This window comes from Camellia sinensis, unplaced genomic scaffold (genome assembly GCF_055761805.1).
Source record: "Camellia sinensis isolate YWXY unplaced genomic scaffold, ASM5576180v1 Unanchor11, whole genome shotgun sequence".
NCBI classification, from domain to species: Eukaryota; Viridiplantae; Streptophyta; class Magnoliopsida; order Ericales; family Theaceae; genus Camellia; species Camellia sinensis.
This window is the reverse complement of record NW_028128989.1, coordinates 5,153,007-5,177,404: the sequence shown is the minus strand read 5'-3', so window position 1 is coordinate 5,177,404 and position 24,398 is coordinate 5,153,007.

The following is a 24,398-nucleotide window of genomic DNA, read 5'->3' as shown; positions in this document are numbered from 1 at the left end:
GCCACTGTGCAGGAGAATCCGTATAGGTGTTCGAGTGTTCGAATCGTAAGGCGTGAGAAATTGTAAGTAAACGCCGTATTCACATATCTGCCACTGTGCAGGAGAATCCGTATAGGTGTTCGAATGTTCGAACCGTAACGCGGGAGAAATTGTAAGTAAACGCCGTATTTACATATCTGCCACTGTGCAGGAGAATCCGTATAGGTGTTCGAGTGTTCGAAACGTAACGCGCGAGAAATTGTAAGTAAACGTCGTATTTACATGTCTGCCACTGTGCAGGAGAATCCGTATAGGTGTTCGAGTGTTCGAAACGTAACGCGCGAGAAATTGTAAGTAAACGCCGTATTTACATCTCTGCCACTAGGCAGGAGAATCCGTATAGGTGTTCGAGTGTTCGAAACGTAACGCGCGAGAAATTGTAAGTAAACGTCGTATTTACATATCTGCCACTGTGCAGGAGAATCCGTATAGGTGTTCGAGTGTTCGAAACGTAACGCGCGAGAAATTGTAAGTAAACGCCGTATTTACATATCTGCCACTTTGCAGGAGAATCCGTATAGGTGTTCGAATGTTCGAACCGTAACGCAGGAGAAATTGTAAGTGAACGCCGTATTTACATATCTGCCACTGTGCAGGAGAATCCGTATAGGTGTTCGAGTGTTCGAATCGTAAGGCGTGAGAAATTGTAAGTAAACGCCGTATTCACATATCTGCCACTGTGCAGGAGAATCCGTATAGGTGTTCGAATGTTCGAACCGTAACGCGGGAGAAATTGTAAGTAAACGCCGTATTTACATATCTGCCACTGTGCAGGAGAATCCGTATAGGTGTTCGAGTGTTTGAAACGTAACGCGCGAGAAATCGTAAGTAAACGCCGTATTTACATATCTGCCACTGTGCAAGAGAATCCGCATAGGTGTTCGAGTGTTCGAAACGTAACGCGCGAGAAATTGTAAGTAAACGCCGTATTTACATATCTGCCACTGTGCAGGAGAATCCGTATAGGTGTTCGAGTGTTCGAAACGTAACGCGCGAGAAATTGTAAGTAAACGCCGTATTTACATATCTGCCACTGTGCAGGAGAATCCGTATAGGTGTTCGAGTGTTCGAAACGTAACGCGCGAGAAATTGTAAGTAAACGCCGTATTTACATATCTGCCACTGTGCAGGAGAATCCGTATAGGTGTTCGAGTGTTCGAACCGTAACGCGGGAGATATTGTAAGTAAACGCCGTAATTACATATCTACCACTGTGCAGGAGAATCCGTATAGGTGTTCGAGTGTTCGATTCGTAAGGCGTGAGAAATTGTAAGTAAACGTCGTATTCACATATCTGCCACTGTGCAGGAGAATCCGTATAGGTGTTCGAATGTTCGAACCGTAACGCGGGAGAAATTGTAAGTAAACGCCGTATTTACATGTCTGCCACTGTGCTGGAGAATCCGTATAGGTGTTCGAGTGTTCGAAACGTAACGCGCGAGAAATTGTAAGTAAACGTCGTATTTACATGTCTGCCACTGTGCAGGAGAATCCGTATAGGTGTTCGAGTGTTCGAAACGTAACGCGCGAGAAATTGTAAGTAAACGCCGTATTTACATCTCTGCCACTGTGCAGGAGAATCCGTATAGGTGTTCGAGTGTTCGAAACGTAACGCGCGAGAAATTGTAAGTAAACGCCGTATTTACATATCTGCCACTGTGCAGGAGAATCCGTATAGGTGTTCGAGTTTTCGAAACGTAACGCGCGAGAAATTGTAAGTAAACGTCGTATTTACATGTCTGCCACTGTGCAGGAGAATCTGTATAGGTGTTCGAGTGTTCGAAACGTAACGCGCGAGAAATTGTAAGTAAACGCCGTATTTACAAATCTGCCACTGTGCAGGAGAATCCGTATAGGTGTTCGAGTGTTCGAACCGTAAGGCGTGAGAAATTGTAAGTAAACGCCGTATTCACATATCTGCCACTGTGCAGGAGAATCCGTATAGGTGTTCGAGGGTTCGAATCGTAAGGCGTGAGAAATTCTAAGTAAACGCCGTATTCACATATCTGCCACTGTGCAGGAGAATCCGTATAGGTGTTCGAATGTTCGAACCGTAACGCGGGAGAAATTGTAAGTAAACGCCGTATTTACATATCTGCCACTGTGCAGGAGAATCCGTATAGGTGTTCGAGTGTTCGAATCGTAAGGCGTGAGAAATTGTAAGTAAACGCCGTATTCACATATCTGCCACTGTGCAGGAGAATCCGTATAGGTGTTCGAGGGTTCGAATCGTAAGGCGTGAGAAATTCTAAGTAAACGCCGTATTCACATATCTGCCACTGTGCAGGAGAATCCGTATAGGTGTTCGAATGTTCGAACCGTAACGCGGGAGAAATTGTAAGTAAACGCCGTATTTACATATCTGCCACTGTGCAGGAGAATCCGTATAGGTGTTCGAGTTTTCGAAACGTAACGCGCGAGAAATTGTAAGTAAACGTCGTATTTACATGTCTGCCACTGTGCAGGAGAATCCGTATAGGTGTTCGAGTGTTCGAAACGTAACGTGCGAGAAATTGTAAGTAAACGCCGTATTTACATCTCTGCCACTGTGCAGAAGAATCCGTATAGGTGTTCGAGTGTTCGAAACGTAACGCGCGAGAAATTGTAAGTAAACGCCGTATTTAAATATCTGCCACTGTGCAGGAGAATCCGTATAGGTGTTCGAGTGTTCGAAACGTAACGCGCGAGAAATTGTAAGTAAACGCCGTATTTACATATCTGCCACTGTGCAGGAGAATCCGTATAGGTGTTCGAGTGTTCGAATCGTAAGGCGTGAGAAATTGTAAGTAAACGCCGTATTCACATATCTGTCACTGTGCAGGAGAATCCGTATAGGTGTTCGAATGTTCGAACCGTAACGCGGGAGAAATTGTAAGTAAACGCCGTATTTACATATCTGCCACTGTGCAGGAGAATCCGTATAGGTGTTCGAGTGTTCGAAACGTAACGCGCGAGAAATTGTAAGTAAACGTCGTATTTACATGTCTGCCACTGTGCAGGAGAATCCGTATAGGTGTTCGAGTGTTCGAAACGTAACGCGCGAGAAATTGTAAGTAAACGCCGTATTTACATCTCTGCCACTGGGCAGGAGAATCCGTATAGGTGTTCGAGTGTTCGAAACGTAACGCGCGAGAAATTGTAAGTAAACGCCGTATTTACATATCTGCCACTGTGCAGGAGAATCCGTATAGGTGTTCGAGTGTTCGAAACGTAACGCGCGAGAAATTGTAAGTAAACGTCGTATTTACAAATCTGCCACTGTGCAGGAGAATCCGTATAGGTGTTCGAGTGTTCGAACCGTAAGGCGTGAGAAATTGTAAGTAAACGCCGTATTCACATATCTGCCACTGTGCAGGAGAATCCGTATAGGTGTTCGAGGGTTCGAATCGTAAGGCGTGAGAAATTCTAAGTAAACGCCGTATTCACATATCTGCCACTGTGCAGGAGAATCCGTATAGGTGTTCGAATGTTCGAACCGTAACGCGGGAGAAATTGTAAGTAAACGCCGTATTTACATATCTGCCACTGTGCAGGAGAATCCGTATAGGTGTTCGAGTTTTCGAAACGTAACGCGCGAGAAATTGTAAGTAAACGTCGTATTTACATGTCTGCCACTGTGCAGGAGAATCCGTATAGGTGTTCGAGTGTTCGAAACGTAACGCGCGAGAAATTGTAAGTAAACGCCGTATTTACAAATCTGCCACTGTGCAGGAGAATCCGTATAGGTGTTCGAGTGTTCGAACCGTAAGGCGTGAGAAATTGTAAGTAAACGCCGTATTCACATATCTGCCACTGTGCAGGAGAATCCGTATAGGTGTTCGAGGGTTCGAATCGTAAGGCGTGAGAAATTCTAAGTAAACGCCGTATTCACATATCTGCCACTGTGCAGGAGAATCCGTATAGGTGTTCGAATGTTCGAACCGTAACGCGGGAGAAATTGTAAGTAAACGCCGTATTTACATATCTGCCACTGTGCAGGAGAATCCGTATAGGTGTTCGAGTGTTCGAATCGTAAGGCGTGAGAAATTGTAAGTAAACGCCGTATTCACATATCTGCCACTGTGCAGGAGAATCCGTATAGGTGTTCGAGGGTTCGAATCGTAAGGCGTGAGAAATTCTAAGTAAACGCCGTATTCACATATCTGCCACTGTGCAGGAGAATCCGTATAGGTGTTCGAATGTTCGAACCGTAACGCGGGAGAAATTGTAAGTAAACGCCGTATTTACATATCTGCCACTGTGCAGGAGAATCCGTATAGGTGTTCGAGTTTTCGAAACGTAACGCGCGAGAAATTGTAAGTAAACGTCGTATTTACATGTCTGCCACTGTGCAGGAGAATCCGTATAGGTGTTCGAGTGTTCGAAACGTAACGTGCGAGAAATTGTAAGTAAACGCCGTATTTACATCTCTGCCACTGTGCAGGAGAATCCGTATAGGTGTTCGAGTGTTCGAAACGTAACGCGCGAGAAATTGTAAGTAAACGCCGTATTTACATATCTGCCACTGTGCAGGAGAATCCGTATAGGTGTTCGAGTGTTCGAAACGTAACGCGCGAGAAATTGTAAGTAAACGCCGTATTTACAAATCTGCCACTGTGCAGGAGAATCCGTATAGGTGTTCGAGTGTTCGAATCGTAAGGCGTGAGAAATTGTAAGTAAACGCCGTATTCACATATCTGTCACTGTGCAGGAGAATCCGTATAGGTGTTCGAATGTTCGAACCGTAACGCGGGAGAAATTGTAAGTAAACGCCGTATTTACATATCTGCCACTGTGCAGGAGAATCCGTATAGGTGTTCGAGTGTTCGAAACGTAACGCGCGAGAAATTGTAAGTAAACGTCGTATTTACATGTCTGCCACTGTGCAGGAGAATCCGTATAGGTGTTCGAGTGTTCGAAACGTAACGCGCGAGAAATTGTAAGTAAACGCCGTATTTACATCTCTGCCACTGGGCAGGAGAATCCGTATAGGTGTTCGAGTGTTCGAAACGTAACGCGCGAGAAATTGTAAGTAAACGCCATATTTACATATCTGCCACTGTGCAGGAGAATCCGTATAGGTGTTCGAGTGTTCCAAACGTAACGCGCGAGAAATTGTAAGTAAACGCCGTATTTACATATCTGCCACTATGCAGGAGAATCCGTATAGGTGTTCGAATGTTCGAACCGTAACGCAGGAGAAATTGTAAGTGAACGCCGTATTTACATATCTGCCACTGTGCAGGAGAATCCGTATAGGTGTTCGAGTGTTCGAATCGTAAGGCGTGAGAAATTGTAAGTAAACGCCGTATTCACATATCTGCCACTGTGCAGGAGAATCCGTATAGGTGTTCGAATGTTCGAACCGTAACGCGGGAGAAATTGTAAGTAAACGCCGTATTTACATATCTGCCACTGTGCAGGAGAATCCGTATAGGTGTTCGAGTGTTCGAAACGTAACGCGCGAGAAATCGTAAGTAAACGCCGTATTTACATATCTGCCACTGTGCAGGAGAATCCGCATAGGTGTTCGAGTGTTCAAAACGTAACGCGCGAGAAATTGTAAGTAAACGCCGTATTTACATATCTGCCACTGTGCAGGAGAATCCGTATAGGTGTTCGAGTGTTCGAAACGTAACGCGCGAGAAATTGTAAGTAAACGCCGTATTTACATATCTGCCACTGTGCAGGAGAATCCGTATACGTGTTCGAGTGTTCGAACCGTAACGCGGGAGAAATTGTAAGTAAACGCCGTAATTACATATCTGCCACTGTGCAGGAGAATCCGTATAGGTGTTCGAGTGTTCGAATCGTAAGGCGTGAGAAATTGTAAGTAAACGTCGTATTCACATATCTGTCACTGTGCAGGAGAATCCGTATAGGTGTTCGAATGTTCGAACCGTAACGCGGGAGAAATTGTAACTAAACGCCGTATTTACATATCTGCCACTGTGCAGGAGAATCCGTATAGGTGTTCGAGTGTTCGAAACGTAACGCGCGAGAAATTGTAAGTAAACGCCGTATTTACATATCTGCCACTGTGCAGCAGAATCCGTATAGGTGTTCGAGGGTTCGAATCGTAAGGCGTGAGAAATTCTAAGTAAACGCCGTATTCACATATCTGCCACTGTGCAGGAGAATCCGTATAGGTGTTCGAATGTTCGAACCGTAACGCGGGAGAAATTGTAAGTAAACGCCGTATTTACATATCTGCCACTGTGCAGGAGAATCCGTATAGGTGTTCGAGTGTTCGAAACGTAACGCGCGAGAAATTGTAAGTAAACGTCGTATTTACAAATCTGCCACTGTGCAGGAGAATCCGTATAGGTGTTCGAGTGTTCGAACCGTAAGGCGTGAGAAATTGTAAGTAAACGCCGTATTCACATATCTGCCACTGTGCAGGAGAATCCGTATAGGTGTTCGAGGGTTCGAATCGTAAGGCGTGAGAAATTCTAAGTAAACGCCGTATTCACATATCTGCCACTGTGCAGGAGAATCCGTATAGGTGTTCGAATGTTCGAACCGTAACGCGGGAGAAATTGTAAGTAAACGCCGTATTTACATATCTGCCACTGTGCAGGAGAATCCGTATAGGTGTTCGAGTTTTCGAAACGTAACGCGCGAGAAATTGTAAGTAAACGTCGTATTTACATGTCTGCCACTGTGCAGGAGAATCCGTATAGGTGTTCGAGTGTTCGAAACGTAACGCGCGAGAAATTGTAAGTAAACGCCGTATTTACAAATCTGCCATTGTGCAGGAGAATCCGTATAGGTGTTCGAGTGTTCGAACCGTAAGGCGTGAGAAATTGTAAGTAAACGCCGTATTCACATATCTGCCACTGTGCAGGAGAATCCGTATAGGTGTTCGAGGGTTCGAATCGTAAGGCGTGAGAAATTCTAAGTAAACGCCGTATTCACATATCTGCCACTGTGCAGGAGAATCCGTATAGGTGTTCGAATGTTCGAACCGTAACGCGGGAGAAATTGTAAGTAAACGCCGTATTTACATATCTGCCACTGTGCAGGAGAATCCGTATAGGTGTTCGAGTGTTCGAATCGTAAGGCGTGAGAAATTGTAAGTAAACGCCGTATTCACATATCTGCCACTGTGCAGGAGAATCCGTATAGGTGTTCGAGGGTTCGAATCGTAAGGCGTGAGAAATTCTAAGTAAACGCCGTATTCACATATCTGCCACTGTGCAGGAGAATCCGTATAGGTGTTCGAATGTTCGAACCGTAACGCGGGAGAAATTGTAAGTAAACGCCGTATTTACATATCTGCCACTATGCAGGAGAATCCGTATAGGTGTTCGAGTTTTCGAAACGTAACGCGCGAGAAATTGTAAGTAAACGTCGTATTTACATGTCTGCCACTGTGCAGGAGAATCCGTATAGGTGTTCGAGTGTTCGAAACGTAACGTGCGAGAAATTGTAAGTAAACGCCGTATTTACATCTCTGCCACTGTGCAGGAGAATCCGTATAGGTGTTCGAGTGTTCGAAACGTAACGCGCGAGAAATTGTAAGTAAACGCCGTATTTACATATCTGCCACTGTGCAGGAGAATCCGTATAGGTGTTCGAGTGTTCGAAACGTAACGCGCGAGAAATTGTAAGTAAACGCCGTATTTACAAATCTGCCACTGTGCAGGAGAATCCGTATAGGTGTTCGAGTGTTCGAATCGTAAGGCGTGAGAAATTGTAAGTAAACGCCGTATTCACATATCTGTCACTGTGCAGGAGAATCCGTATAGGTGTTCGAATGTTCGAACCGTAACGCGGGAGAAATTGTAAGTAAACGCCGTATTTACATATCTGCCACTGTGCAGGAGAATCCGTATAGGTGTTCGAGTGTTCGAAACGTAACGCGCGAGAAATTGTAAGTAAACGTCGTATTTACATGTCTGCCACTGTGCAGGAGAATCCGTATAGGTGTTCGAGTGTTCGAAACGTAACGCGCGAGAAATTGTAAGTAAACGCCGTATTTACATCTCTGCCACTGGGCAGGAGAATCCGTATAGGTGTTCGAGTGTTCGAAACGTAACGCGCGAGAAATTGTAAGTAAACGCCATATTTACATATCTGCCACTGTGCAGGAGAATCCGTATAGGTGTTCGAGTGTTCCAAACGTAACGCGCGAGAAATTGTAAGTAAACGCCGTATTTACATATCTGCCACTATGCAGGAGAATCCGTATAGGTGTTCGAATGTTCGAACCGTAACGCAGGAGAAATTGTAAGTGAACGCCGTATTTACATATCTGCCACTGTGCAGGAGAATCCGTATAGGTGTTCGAGTGTTCGAATCGTAAGGCGTGAGAAATTGTAAGTAAACGCCGTATTCACATATCTGCCACTGTGCAGGAGAATCCGTATAGGTGTTCGAATGTTCGAACCGTAACGCGGGAGAAATTGTAAGTAAACGCCGTATTTACATATCTGCCACTGTGCAGGAGAATCCGTATAGGTGTTCGAGTGTTCGAAACGTAACGCGCGAGAAATCGTAAGTAAACGCCGTATTTACATATCTGCCACTGTGCAGGAGAATCCGCATAGGTGTTCGAGTGTTCAAAACGTAACGCGCGAGAAATTGTAAGTAAACGCCGTATTTACATATCTGCCACTGTGCAGGAGAATCCGTATAGGTATTCGAGTGTTCGAAACGTAACGCGCGAGAAATTGTAAGTAAACGCCGTATTTACATATCTGCCACTGTGCAGGAGAATCCGTATACGTGTTCGAGTGTTCGAACCGTAACGCGGGAGAAATTGTAAGTAAACGCCGTAATTACATATCTGCCACTGTGCAGGAGAATCCGTATAGGTGTTCGAGTGTTCGAATCGTAAGGCGTGAGAAATTGTAAGTAAACGTCGTATTCACATATCTGTCACTGTGCAGGAGAATCCGTATAGGTGTTCGAATGTTCGAACCGTAACGCGGGAGAAATTGTAAGTAAACGCCGTATTTACATATCTGCCACTGTGCAGGAGAATCCGTATAGGTGTTCGAGTGTTCGAAACGTAACGCACGAGAAATTGTAAGTAAACGTCGTATTTACATGTCTGCCACTGTGCAGGAGAATCCGTATAGGTGTTCGAGTGTTCGAAACGTAACGCGCGAGAAATTGTAAGTAAACGCCGTATTTACATCTCTGCCACTGGGCAGGAGAATCCGTATAGGTGTTCGAGTGTTCGAAACGTAACGCGCGAGAAATTGTAAGTAAACGCCATATTTACATATCTGCCACTGTGCAGGAGAATCCGTATAGGTGTTCGAGTGTTCCAAACGTAACGCGCGAGAAATTGTAAGTAAACGCCGTATTTACATATCTGCCACTATGCAGGAGAATCCGTATAGGTGTTCGAATGTTCGAACCGTAACGCAGGAGAAATTGTAAGTGAACGCCGTATTTACATATCTGCCACTGTGCAGGAGAATCCGTATAGGTGTTCGAGTGTTCGAATCGTAAGGCGTGAGAAATTGTAAGTAAACGCCGTATTCACATATCTGCCACTGTGCAGGAGAATCCGTATAGGTGTTCGAATGTTCGAACCGTAACGCGGGAGAAATTGTAAGTAAACGCCGTATTTACATATCTGCCACTGTGCAGGAGAATCCGTATAGGTGTTCGAGTGTTCGAAACGTAACGCGCGAGAAATCGTAAGTAAACGCCGTATTTACATATCTGCCACTGTGCAGGAGAATCCGCATAGGTGTTCGAGTGTTCAAAACGTAACGCGCGAGAAATTGTAAGTAAACGCCGTATTTACATATCTGCCACTGTGCAGGAGAATCCGTATAGGTATTCGAGTGTTCGAAACGTAACGCGCGAGAAATTGTAAGTAAACGCCGTATTTACATATCTGCCACTGTGCAGGAGAATCCGTATACGTGTTCGAGTGTTCGAACCGTAACGCGGGAGAAATTGTAAGTAAACGCCGTAATTACATATCTGCCACTGTGCAGGAGAATCCGTATAGGTGTTCGAGTGTTCGAATCGTAAGGCGTGAGAAATTGTAAGTAAACGTCGTATTCACATATCTGTCACTGTGCAGGAGAATCCGTATAGGTGTTCGAATGTTCGAACCGTAACGCGGGAGAAATTGTAACTAAACGCCGTATTTACATATCTGCCACTGTGCAGGAGAATCCGTATAGGTGTTCGAGTGTTCGAAACGTAACGCGCGAGAAATTGTAAGTAAACGCCGTATTTACATATCTGCCACTGTGCAGCAGAATCCGTATAGGTGTTCGAGGGTTCGAATCGTAAGGCGTGAGAAATTCTAAGTAAACGCCGTATTCACATATCTGCCACTGTGCAGGAGAATCCGTATAGGTGTTCGAATGTTCGAACCGTAACGCGGGAGAAATTGTAAGTAAACGCCGTATTTACATATCTGCCACTGTGCAGGAGAATCCGTATAGGTGTTCGAGTGTTCGAATCGTAAGGCGTGAGAAATTGTAAGTAAACGCCGTATTCACATATCTGCCACTGTGCAGGAGAATCCGTATAGGTGTTCGAGGGTTCGAATCGTAAGGCGTGAGAAATTCTAAGTAAACGCCGTATTCACATATCTGCCACTGTGCAGGAGAATCCGTATAGGTGTTCGAATGTTCGAACCGTAACGCGGGAGAAATTGTAAGTAAACGCCGTATTTACATATCTGCCACTGTGCAGGAGAATCCGTATAGGTGTTCGAGTTTTCGAAACGTAACGCGCGAGAAATTGTAAGTAAACGTCGTATTTACATGTCTGCCACTGTGCAGGAGAATCCGTATAGGTGTTCGAGTGTTCGAAACGTAACGTGCGAGAAATTGTAAGTAAACGCCGTATTTACATCTCTGCCACTGTGCAGGAGAATCCGTATCGGTGTTCGAGTGTTCGAAACGTAACGCGCGAGAAATTGTAAGTAAACGCCGTATTTACATATCTGCCACTGTGCAGGAGAATCCGTATAGGTGTTCGAGTGTTCGAAACGTAACGCGCGAGAAATTGTAAGTAAACGCCGTATTTACATATCTGCCACTGTGCAGGAGAATCCGTATAGGTGTTCGAGTGTTCGAATCGTAAGGCGTGAGAAATTGTAAGTAAACGCCGTATTCACATATCTGTCACTGTGCAGGAGAATCCGTATAGGTGTTCGAATGTTCGAACCGTAACGCGGGAGAAATTGTAAGTAAACGCCGTATTTACATATCTGCCACTGTGCAGGAGAATCCGTATAGGTGTTCGAGTGTTCGAAACGTAACGCGCGAGAAATTGTAAGTAAACGTCGTATTTACATGTCTGCCACTGTGCAGGAGAATCCGTATAGGTGTTCGAGTGTTCGAAACGTAACGCGCGAGAAATTGTAAGTAAACGCCGTATTTACATCTCTGCCACTGGGCAGGAGAATCCGTATAGGTGTTCGAGTGTTCGAAACGTAACGCGCGAGAAATTGTAAGTAAACGCCGTATTTACATATCTGCCACTGTGCAGGAGAATCCGTATAGGTGATCGAGTGTTCCAAACGTAACGCGCGAGAAATTGTAAGTAAACGCCGTATTTACATATCTGCCACTATGCAGGAGAATCCGTATAGGTGTTCGAATGTTCGAACCGTAACGCAGGAGAAATTGTAAGTGAACGCCGTATTTACATATCTGCCACTGTGCAGGAGAATCCGTATAGGTGTTCGAGTGTTCGAATCGTAAGGCGTGAGAAATTGTAAGTAAACGCCGTATTCACATATCTGCCACTGTGCAGGAGAATCCGTATAGGTGTTCGAATGTTCGAACCGTAACGCGGGAGAAATTTTAAGTAAACGCCGTATTTACATATCTGCCACTGTGCAGGAGAATCCGTATAGGTGTTCGAGTGTTCGAAACGTAACGCGCGAGAAATCGTCAGTAAACGCCGTATTTACATATCTGCCACTGTGCAGGAGAATCCGCATAGGTGTTCGAGTGTTCAAAACGTAACGCGCGAGAAATTGTAAGTAAACGCCGTATTTACATATCTGCCACTGTGCAGGAGAATCCGTATAGGTGTTCGAGTGTTCGAAACGTAACGCGCGAGAAATTGTAAGTAAACGCCGTATTTACATATCTGCCACTGTGCAGGAGAATCCGTATACGTGTTCGAGTGTTCGAACCGTAACGCGGGAGAAATTGTAAGTAAACGCCGTAATTACATATCTGCCACTGTGCAGGAGAATCCGTATAGGTGTTCGAGTGTTCGAATCGTAAGGCGTGAGAAATTGTAAGTAAACGTCGTATTCACATATCTGTCACTGTGCAGGAGAATCCGTATAGGTGTTCGAATGTTCGAACCGTAACGCGGGAGAAATTGTAACTAAACGCCGTATTTACATATCTGCCACTGTGCAGGAGAATCCGTATAGGTGTTCGAGTGTTCGAAACGTAACGCGCGAGAAATTGTAAGTAAACGCCGTATTTACATATCTGCCACTGTGCAGCAGAATCCGTATAGGTGTTCGAGTGTTCGAAACGTAACGCGCGAGAAATTGAAAGTAAACTCCGTATTTACATATCTGCCACTGTGCAGGAGAATCGGTATAGGTGTTCGAGTGTTTGAAACGTAACGCGCGAGAAATTGTAAGTAAACGCCGTATTTACATATCTGCCACTGTGCAGGAGAATCCGTATAGGTGTTCGAGTGTTCGAATCGTAAGGCGTGAGAAATTGTAAGTAAACGCCGTATTCACATATCTGCCACTGTGCAGGAGAATCCGTATAGGTGTTCGAGTGTTCGAATCGTAAGGCGTGAGAAATTGTAAGTAAACGCCGTATTCACATATCTGCCACTGTGCAGGAGAATCCGTATAGGTGTTCGAATGTTCGAACCGTAACGCGGGAGAAATTGTAAGTAAACGCCGTATTTACATATCTGCCACTGTGCAAGAGAATCCGTATAGGTGTTCGAGTGTTCGAAACGTAACGCGCGAGAAATTGTAAGTAAACGCCGTATTTACATATCTGCCACTGTGCAGGAGAATCCGTATAGGTGTTCGAGTGTTCGAAACGTAACGCGTGAGAAATTGTAAGTAAACGCCGTATTTACATATCTACCACTGTGCAGGAGAATCCGTATAGGTGTTCGAGTGTTCGAAACGTAACGCGCGAGAAATTGTAAGTAAACGCCGTATTTACATATCTGCCACTGTGCAGGAGAATCCGTATACGTGTTCGAGTGTTCGAACCGTAACGCGGGAGAAATTGTAAGTAAACGCCGTAATTACATATCTGCCACTGTCCAGGAGAATCCGTATAGGTGTTCGAGTGTTCGAATCGTAAGGCGTGAGAAATTGTAAGTAAACGTCGTATTCACATATCTGTCACTGTGCAGGAGAATCCGTATAGGTGTTCGAATGTTCGAACCGTAACGCGGGAGAAATTGTAACTAAACGCCGTATTTACATATCTGCCACTGTGCAGGAGAATCCGTATAGGTGTTCGAGTGTTCGAAACGTAACGCGCGAGAAATTGTAAGTAAACGCCGTATTTACATATCTGCCACTGTGCAGCAGAATCCGTATAGGTGTTCGAGGGTTCGAATCGTAAGGCGTGAGAAATTCTAAGTAAACGCCGTATTCACATATCTGCCACTGTGCAGGAGAATCCGTATAGGTGTTCGAATGTTCGAACCGTAACGCGGGAGAAATTGTAAGTAAACGCCGTATTTACATATCTGCCACTGTGCAGGAGAATCCGTATAGGTGTTCGAGTGTTCGAATCGTAAGGCGTGAGAAATTGTAAGTAAACGCCGTATTCACATATCTGCCACTGTGCAGGAGAATCCGTATAGGTGTTCGAGGGTTCGAATCGTAAGGCGTGAGAAATTCTAAGTAAACGCCGTATTCACATATCTGCCACTGTGCAGGAGAATCCGTATAGGTGTTCGAATGTTCGAACCGTAACGCGGGAGAAATTGTAAGTAAACGCCGTATTTACATATCTGCCACTGTGCAGGAGAATCCGTATAGGTGTTCGAGTTTTCGAAACGTAACGCGCGAGAAATTGTAAGTAAACGTCGTATTTACATGTCTGCCACTGTGCAGGAGAATCCGTATAGGTGTTCGAGTGTTCGAAACGTAACGTGCGAGAAATTGTAAGTAAACGCCGTATTTACATCTCTGCCACTGTGCAGGAGAATCCGTATAGGTGTTCGAGTGTTCGAAACGTAACGCGCGAGAAATTGTAAGTAAACGCCGTATTTACATATCTGCCACTGTGCAGGAGAATCCGTATAGGTGTTCGAGTGTTCGAAACGTAACGCGCGAGAAATTGTAAGTAAACGCCGTATTTACATATCTGCCACTGTGCAGGAGAATCCGTATAGGTGTTCGAGTGTTCGAATCGTAAGGCGTGAGAAAATGTAAGTAAACGCCGTATTCACATATCTGTCACTGTGCAGGAGAATCCGTATAGGTGTTCGAATGTTCGAACCGTAACGCGGGAGAAATTGTAAGTAAACGCCGTATTTACATATCTGCCACTGTGCAGGAGAATCCGTATAGGTGTTCGAGTGTTCGAAACGTAACGCGCGAGAAATTGTAAGTAAACGTCGTATTTACATGTCTGCCACTGTGCAGGAGAATCCGTATAGGTGTTCGAGTGTTCGAAACGTAACGCGCGAGAAATTGTAAGTAAACGCCGTATTTACATCTCTGCCACTGGGCAGGAGAATCCGTATAGGTGTTCGAGTGTTCGAAACGTAACGCGCGAGAAATTGTAAGTAAACGCCGTATTTACATATCTGCCACTGTGCAGGAGAATCCGTATAGGTGTTCGAGTGTTCCAAACGTAACGCGCGAGAAATTGTAAGTAAACGCCGTATTTACATATCTGCCACTATGCAGGAGAATCCGTATAGGTGTTCGAATGTTCGAACCGTAACGCAGGAGAAATTGTAAGTGAACGCCGTATTTACATATCTGCCACTGTGCAGGAGAATCCGTATAGGTGTTCGAGTGTTCGAATCGTAAGGCGTGAGAAATTGTAAGTAAACGCCGTATTCACATATCTGCCACTGTGCAGGAGAATCCGTATAGGTGTTCGAATGTTCGAACCGTAACGCGGGAGAAATTGTAAGTAAACGCCGTATTTACATATCTGCCACTGTGCAGGAGAATCCGTATAGGTGTTCGAGTGTTCGAAACGTAACGCGCGAGAAATCGTAAGTAAACGCCGTATTTACATATCTGCCACTGTGCAGGAGAATCCGCATAGGTGTTCGAGTGTTCAAAACGTAACGCGCGAGAAATTGTAAGTAAACGCCGTATTTACATATCTGCCACTGTGCAGGAGAATCCGTATAGGTGTTCGAGTGTTCGAAACGTAACGCGCGAGAAATTGTAAGTAAACGCCGTATTTACATATCTGCCACTGTGCAGGAGAATCCGTATACGTGTTCGAGTGTTCGAACCGTAACGCGGGAGAAATTGTAAGTAAACGCCGTAATTACATATCTGCCACTGTGCAGGAGAATCCGTATAGGTGTTCGAGTGTTCGAATCGTAAGGCGTGAGAAATTGTAAGTAAACGTCGTATTCACATATCTGTCACTGTGCAGGAGAATCCGTATAGGTGTTCGAATGTTCGAACCGTAACGCGGGAGAAATTGTAACTAAACGCCGTATTTACATATCTGCCACTGTGCAGGAGAATCCGTATAGGTGTTCGAGTGTTCGAAACGTAACGCGCGAGAAATTGTAAGTAAACGCCGTATTTACATATCTGCCACTGTGCAGCAGAATCCGTATAGGTGTTCGAGTGTTCGAAACGTAACGCGCGAGAAATTGAAAGTAAACTCCGTATTTACATATCTGCCACTGTGCAGGAAAATCGGTATAGGTGTTCGAGTGTTTGAAACGTAACGCGCGAGAAATTGTAAGTAAACGCCGTATTTACATATCTGCCACTGTGCAGGAGAATCCGTATAGGTGTTCGAGTGTTCGAATCGTAAGGCGTGAGAAATTGTAAGTAAACGCCGTATTCACATATCTGCCACTGTGTAGGAGAATCCGTATAGGTGTTCGAGTGTTCGAATCGTAAGGCGTGAGAAATTGTAAGTAAACGCCGTATTCACATATCTGCCACTGTGCAGGAGAATCCGTATAGGTGTTCGAATGTTCGAACCGTAACGCGGGAGAAATTGTAAGTAAACGCCGTATTTACATATCTGCCACTGTGCAAGAGAATCCGTATAGGTGTTCGAGTGTTCGAAACGTAACGCGCGAGAAATTGTAAGTAAACGCCGTATTTACATATCTGCCACTGTGCAGGAGAATCCGTATAGGTGTTCGAGTGTTCGAAACGTAACGCGTGAGAAATTGTAAGTAAACGCCGTATTTACATATCTACCACTGTGCAGGAGAATCCGTATAGGTGTTCGAGTGTTCGAAACGTAACGCGCGAGAAATTGTAAGTAAACGCCGTATTTACATATCTGCCACTGTGCAGGAGAATCCGTATACGTGTTCGAGTGTTCGAACCGTAACGCGGGAGAAATTGTAAGTAAACGCCGTAATTACATATCTGCCACTGTGCAGGAGAATCCGTATAGGTGTTCGAGTGTTCGAATCGTAAGGCGTGAGAAATTGTAAGTAAACGTCGTATTCACATATCTGTCACTGTGCAGGAGAATCCGTATAGGTGTTCGAATGTTCGAACCGTAACGCGGGAGAAATTGTAACTAAACGCCGTATTTACATATCTGCCACTGTGCAGGAGAATCCGTATAGGTGTTCGAGTGTTCGAAACGTAACGCGCGAGAAATTGTAAGTAAACGCCGTATTTACATATCTGCCACTGTGCAGCAGAATCCGTATAGGTGTTCGAGGGTTCGAATCGTAAGGCGTGAGAAATTCTAAGTAAACGCCGTATTCACATATCTGCCACTGTGCAGGAGAATCCGTATAGGTGTTCGAATGTTCGAACCGTAACGCGGGAGAAATTGTAAGTAAACGCCGTATTTACATATCTGCCACTGTGCAGGAGAATCCGTATAGGTGTTCGAGTGTTCGAATCGTAAGGCGTGAGAAATTGTAAGTAAACGCCGTATTCACATATCTGCCACTGTGCAGGAGAATCCGTATAGGTGTTCGAGGGTTCGAATCGTAAGGCGTGAGAAATTCTAAGTAAACGCCGTATTCACATATCTGCCACTGTGCAGGAGAATCCGTATAGGTGTTCGAATGTTCGAACCGTAACGCGGGAGAAATTGTAAGTAAACGCCGTATTTACATATCTGCCACTGTGCAGGAGAATCCGTATAGGTGTTCGAGTTTTCGAAACGTAACGCGCGAGAAATTGTAAGTAAACGTCGTATTTACATGTCTGCCACTGTGCAGGAGAATCCGTATAGGTGTTCGAGTGTTCGAAACGTAACGTGCGAGAAATTGTAAGTAAACGCCGTATTTACATCTCTGCCACTGTGCAGGAGAATCCGTATAGGTGTTCGAGTGTTCGAAACGTAACGCGCGAGAAATTGTAAGTAAACGCCGTATTTACATATCTGCCACTGTGCAGGAGAATCCGTATAGGTGTTCGAGTGTTCGAAACGTAACGCGCGAGAAATTGTAAGTAAACGCCGTATTTACATATCTGCCACTGTGCAGGAGAATCCGTATAGGTGTTCGAGTGTTCGAATCGTAAGGCGTGAGAAAATGTAAGTAAACGCCGTATTCACATATCTGTCACTGTGCAGGAGAATCCGTATAGGTGTTCGAATGTTCGAACCGTAACGCGGGAGAAATTGTAAGTAAACGCCGTATTTACATATCTGCCACTGTGCAGGAGAATCCGTATAGGTGTTCGAGTGTTCGAAACGTAACGCGCGAGAAATTGTAAGTAAACGTCGTATTTACATGTCTGCCACTGTGCAGGAGAATCCGTATAGGTGTTCGAGTGTTCGAAACGTAACGCGCGAGAAATTGTAAGTAAACGCCGTATTTACATCTCTGCCACTGGGCAGGAGAATCCGTATAGGTGTTCGAGTGTTCGAAACGTAACGCGCGAGAAATTGTAAGTAAACGCCGTATTTACATATCTGCCACTGTGCAGGAGAATCCGTATAGGTGTTCGAGTGTTCCAAACGTAACGCGCGAGAAATTGTAAGTAAACGCCGTATTTACATATCTGCCACTATGCAGGAGAATCCGTATAGGTGTTCGAATGTTCGAACCGTAACGCAGGAGAAATTGTAAGTGAACGCCGTATTTACATATCTGCCACTATGCAGGAGAATCCGTATAGGTGTTCGAGTGTTCGAATCGTAAGGCGTGAGAAATTGTAAGTAAACGCCGTATTCACATATCTGCCACTGTGCAGGAGAATCCGTATAGGTGTTCGAATGTTCGAACCGTAACGCGGGAGAAATTGTAAGTAAACGCCGTATTTACATATCTGCCACTGTGCAGGAGAATCCGTATAGGTGTTCGAGTGTTCGAAACGTAACGCGCGAGAAATCGTAAGTAAACGCCGTATTTACATATCTGCCACTGTGCAGGAGAATCCGCATAGGTGTTCGAGTGTTCAAAACGTAACGCGCGAGAAATTGTAAGTAAACGCCGTATTTACATATCTGCCACTGTGCAGGAGAATCCGTATAGGTGTTCGAGTGTTCGAAACGTAACGCGCGAGAAATTGTAAGTAAACGCCGTATTTACATATCTGCCACTGTGCAGGAGAATCCGTATACGTGTTCGAGTGTTCGAACCGTAACGCCGGAGAAATTGTAAGTAAACGCCGTAATTACATATCTGCCACTGTGCAGGAGAATCCGTATAGGTGTTCGAGTGTTCGAATCGTAAGGCGTGAGAAATTGTAAGTAAACGTCGTATTCACATATCTGTCACTGTGCAGGAGAATCCGTATAGGTGTTCGAATGTTCGAACCGTAACGCGGGAGAAATTGTAACTAAACGCCGTATTTACATATCTGCCACTGTGCAGGAGAATCCGTATAGGTGTTCGAGTGTTCGAAACGTAACGCGCGAGAAATTGTAAGTAAACGCCGTATTTACATATCTGCCACTGTGCAGCAGAATCCGTATAGGTGTTCGAGTGTTCGAAACGTAACGCGCGAGAAATTGAAAGTAAACTCCGTATTTACATATCTGCCACTGTGCAGGAGAATCGGTATAGGTGTTCGAGTGTTTGAAACGTAACGCGCGAGAAATTGTAAGTAAACGCCGTATTTACATATCTGCCACTGTGCAGGAGAATCCGTATAGGTGTTCGAGTGTTCGAATCGTAAGGCGTGAGAAATTGTAAGTAAACGCCGTATTCACATATCTGCCACTGTGCAGGAGAATCCGTATAGGTGTTCGAGTGTTCGAATCGTAAGGCGTGAGAAATTGTAAGTAAACGCCGTATTCACATATCTGCCACTGTGCAGGAGAATCCGTATAGGTGTTCGAATGTTCGAACCGTAACGCGGGAGAAATTGTAAGTAAACGCCGTATTTACATATCTGTCACTGTGCAAGAGAATCCGTATAGGTGTTCGAGTGTTCGAAACGTAACGCGCGAGAAATTGTAAGTAAACGCCGTATTTACATATCTGCCACTGTGCAGGAGAATCCGTATAGGTGTTCGAGTGTTCGAAACGTAACGCGTGAGAAATTGTAAGTAAACGCCGTATTTACATATCTACCACTGTGCAGGAGAATCCGTATAGGTGTTCGAGTGTTCGAAACGTAACGCGCGAGAAATTGTAAGTAAGCGTCGTATTTACATGTCTGCCACTGTGCAGGAGAATCCGTATAGGTGTTCGAATGTTCGAACTGTAACGCACGAGAAATTGTAAGTAAACGCCATATTTACATATCTGCCACTGTGCAGGAGAATCCGTATAGGTGTTCGAGTGTTCGAATCGTAAGGCGTGAGAAATTGTAAGTAAACGCCGTATTCACATATCTGCCACTGTGCAGGAGAATCCGTATAGGTGTTCGAGTGTTCGAAACGTAACGTGCGAGAAATTGTAAGTAAACGCCGTATTTACATCTCTGCCACTGTGCAGGAGAATCCGTATAGGTGTTCGAGTGTTCGAAACGTAACGCGCGAGAAATTGTAAGTAAACGCCGTATTTACATATCTGCCACTGTGCAGGAGAATCCGTATAGGTGTTCGAGTGTTCGAAACGTAACGCGCGAGAAATTGTAAGTAAACGCCGTATTTACATATCTGCCACTGTGCAGGAGAATCCGTATAGGTGTTCGAGTGTTCGAATCGTAAGGCGTGAGAAAATGTAAGTAAACGCCGTATTCACATATCTGTCACTGTGCAGGAGAATCCGTATAGGTGTTCGAATGTTCGAACCGTAACGCGGGAGAAATTGTAAGTAAACGCCGTATTTACATATCTGCCACTGTGCAGGAGAATCCGTATAGGTGTTCGAGTGTTCGAAACGTAACGCGCGAGAAATCGTAAGTAAACGCCGTATTTACATATCTGCCACTGTGCAGGAGAATCCGCATAGGTGTTCGAGTGTTCAAAACGTAACGCGCGAGAAATTGTAAGTAAACGCCGTATTTACATATCTGCCACTGTGCAGGAGAATCCGTATAGGTGTTCGAGTGTTCGAAACGTAACGCGCGAGAAATTGTAAGTAAACGCCGTATTTACATATCTGCCACTGTGCAGGAGAATCCGTATACGTGTTCGAGTGTTCGAACCGTAACGCGGGAGAAATTGTAAGTAAACGCCGTAATTACATATCTGCCACTGTGCAGGAGAATCCGTATAGGTGTTCGAGTGTTCGAAACGTAAGGCGTGAGAAATTGTAAGTAAACGTCGTATTCACATATCTGTCACTGTGCAGGAGAATCCGTATAGGTGTTCGAATGTTCGAACCGTAACGCGGGAGAAATTGTAACTAAACGCCGTATTTACATATCTGCCACTGTGCAGGAGAATCCGTATAGGTGTTCGAGTGTTCGAAACGTAACGCGCGAGAAATTGTAAGTAAACGCCGTATTTACATATCTGCCACTGTGCAGCAGAATCCGTATAGGTGTTCGAGTGTTCGAAACGTAACGCGCGAGAAATTGAAAGTAAACTCCGTATTTACATATCTGCCACTGTGCAGGAGAATCGGTATAGGTGTTCGAGTGTTTGAAACGTAACGCGCGAGAAATTGTAAGTAAACGCCGTATTTACATATCTGCCACTGTGCAGGAGAATCCGTATAGGTGTTCGAGTGTTCGAATCGTAAGGCGTGAGAAATTGTAAGTAAACGCCGTATTCACATATCTGCCACTGTGCAGGAGAATCCGTATAGGTGTTCGAGTGTTCGAATCGTAAGGCGTGAGAAATTGTAAGTAAACGCCGTATTCACATATCTGCCACTGTGCAGGAGAATCCGTATAGGTGTTCGAATGTTCGAACCGTAACGCGGGAGAAATTGTAAGTAAACGCCGTATTTACATATCTGCCACTGTGCAAGAGAATCCGTATAGGTGTTCGAGTGTTCGAAACGTAACGCGCGAGAAATTGTAAGTAAACGCCGTATTTACATATCTGCCACTGTGCAGGAGAATCCGTATAGGTGTTCGAGTGTTCGAAACGTAACGCGTGAGAAATTGTAAGTAAACGCCGTATTTACATATCTACCACTGTGCAGGAGAATCCGTATAGGTGTTCGAGTGTTCGAAACGTAACGCGCGAGAAATTGTAAGTAAGCGTCGTATTTACATGTCTGCCACTGTGCAGGAGAATCCGTATAGGTGTTCGAATGTTCGAACTGTAACGCACGAGAAATTGTAAGTAAACGCCATATTTACATATCTGCCACTGTGCAGGAGAATCCGTATAGGTGTTCGAGTGTTCGAATCGTAAGGCGTGAGAAATTGTAAGTAAACGCCGTATTCACATATCTGCCACTGTGCAGGAGAATCCGTATAGGTGTTCGAGTGTTCGAAACGTAACGTGCGAGAAATTGTAAGTAAACGCCGTATTTACATCTCTGCCACTGTGCAGGAGAATCCGTATAGGTGTTCGAGTGTTCGAAACGTAACGCGCGAGAAATTGTAAGTAAACGCCGTATTTACATATCTGCCACTGTGCAGGAGAATCCGTATAGGTGTTCGAGTGTTCGAAACGTAACGCGCGAGAAATTGTAAGTAAACGCCGTATTTACATATCTGCCACTGTGCAGGAGAATCCGTATAGGTGTTCGAGTGTTCGAATCGTAAGGCGTGAGAAAATGTAAGTAAACGCCGTATTCACATATCTGTCACTGTACAGGAGAATCCGTATAGGTGTTCGAATGTTCGAACCGTAACGCGGGAGAAATTGTAAGTAAACGCCGTATTTACATATCTGCCACTGTGCAGGAGAATCCGTATAGGTGTTCTAGTGTTCGAAACGTAACGCGCGAGAAATTGTAAGTAAACGTCGTATTTACATGTCTGCCACTGTGCAGGAGAATCCGTATAGGTGTTCGAGTGTTCGAAACGTAACGCGCGAGAAATTGTAAGTAAACGCCGTATTTACATCTCTGCCACTGGGCAGGAGAATCCGTATAGGTGTTCGAGTGTTCGAAACGTAACGCGCGAGAAATTGTAAGTAAACGCCGTATTTACATATCTGCCACTGTGCAGGAGAATCCGTATAGGTGTTCGAGTGTTCGAATCGTAAGGCGTGAGAAATTGTAAGTAAACGCCGTATTCACATATCTGCCACTGTGCAGGAGAATCCGTATAGGTGTTCGAATGTTCGAACCGTAACGCGGGAGAAATTGTAAGTAAACGCCGTATTTACATATCTGCCACTGTGCAAGAGAATCCGTATAGGTGTTCGAGTGTTCGAAACGTAACGCGCGAGAAATTGTAAGTAAACGCCGTATTTACATATCTGCCACTGTGCAGGAGAATCCGTATAGGTGTTCGAGTGTTCGAAACGTAACGCGCGAGAAATTGTAAGTAAACGCCGTATTTACATATCTGCCACTGTGCAGGAGAATCCGTATAGGTGTTCGAGTGTTCGAAACGTAACGCGCGAGAAATTGTAAGTAAACGCCGTATTTACATATCTGCCACTGTGCAGGAGAATCCGTATAGGTGTTCGAGTGTTCGAAACGTAACGCGCGAGAAATTGTAAGTAAACGCCGTATTTACATATCTGCCACTGTGCAGGAGAATCCGTATAGGTGTTCGAGTGTTCGAAACGTAACGCGCGAGAAATTGTAAGTAAACGCCGTATTTACATATCTGCCACTGTGCAGGAGAATCCGTATAGGTGTTCGAGTGTTCGAATCGTAAGGCGTGAGAAATTGTAAGTAAACGCCGTATTCACATATCTGTCACTGTGCAGGAGAATCCGTATAGGTGTTCGAATGTTCGAACCGTAACGCGGGAGAAATTGTAAGTAAACGCCGTATTTACATATCTGCCACTGTGCAGGAGAATCCGTATAGGTGTTCGAGTGTTCGAAACGTAACGCGCAAGAAATTGTAAGTAAACGTCGTATTTACATGTCTGCCACTGTGCAGGAGAATCCGTATAGGTGTTCGAGTGTTCGAAACGTAACGCGCGAGAAATTGTAAGTAAACGCCGTATTTACATCTCTGCCACTGGGCAGGAGAATCCGTATAGGTGTTCGAGTGTTCGAAACGTAACGCGCGAGAAATTGTAAGTAAACGCCGTATTTACATATCTGCCACTGTGCAGGAGAATCCGTATAGGTGTTCGAGTGTTCGAAACGTAACGCGCGAGAAATTGTAAGTAAACGCCGTATTTACATATCTGCCACTATGCAGGAGAATCCGTATAGGTGTTCGAATGTTCGAACCGTAACGCAGGAGAAATTGTAAGTGAACGCCGTATTTACATATCTGCCACTGTGCAGGAGAATCCGTATAGGTGTTCGAGTGTTCGAATCGTAAGGCGTGAGAAATTGTAAGTAAACGCCGTATTCACATATCTGCCACTGTGCAGGAGAATCCGTATAGGTGTTCGAATGTTCGAACCGTAACGCGGGAGAAATTGTAAGTAAACGCCGTATTTACATATCTGCCACTGTGCAGGAGAATCCGTATAGGTGTTCGAGTGTTCGAAACGTAACGCGCGAGAAATCGTAAGTAAACGCCGTATTTACATATCTGCCACTGTGCAGGAGAATCCGCATAGGTGTTCGAGTGTTCGAAACGTAACGCGCGAGAAATTGTAAGTAAACGCCGTATTTACATATCTACCACTGTGCAGGAGAATCCGTATAGGTGTTCGAGTGTTCGAAACGTAACGCGCGAGAAATTGTAAGTAAACGCCGTATTTACATATCTGCCACTGTGCAGGAGAATCCGTATACGTGTTCGAGTGTTCGAACCGTAACGCGGGAGAAATTGTAAGTAAACGCCGTAATTACATATCTGCCACTGTGCAG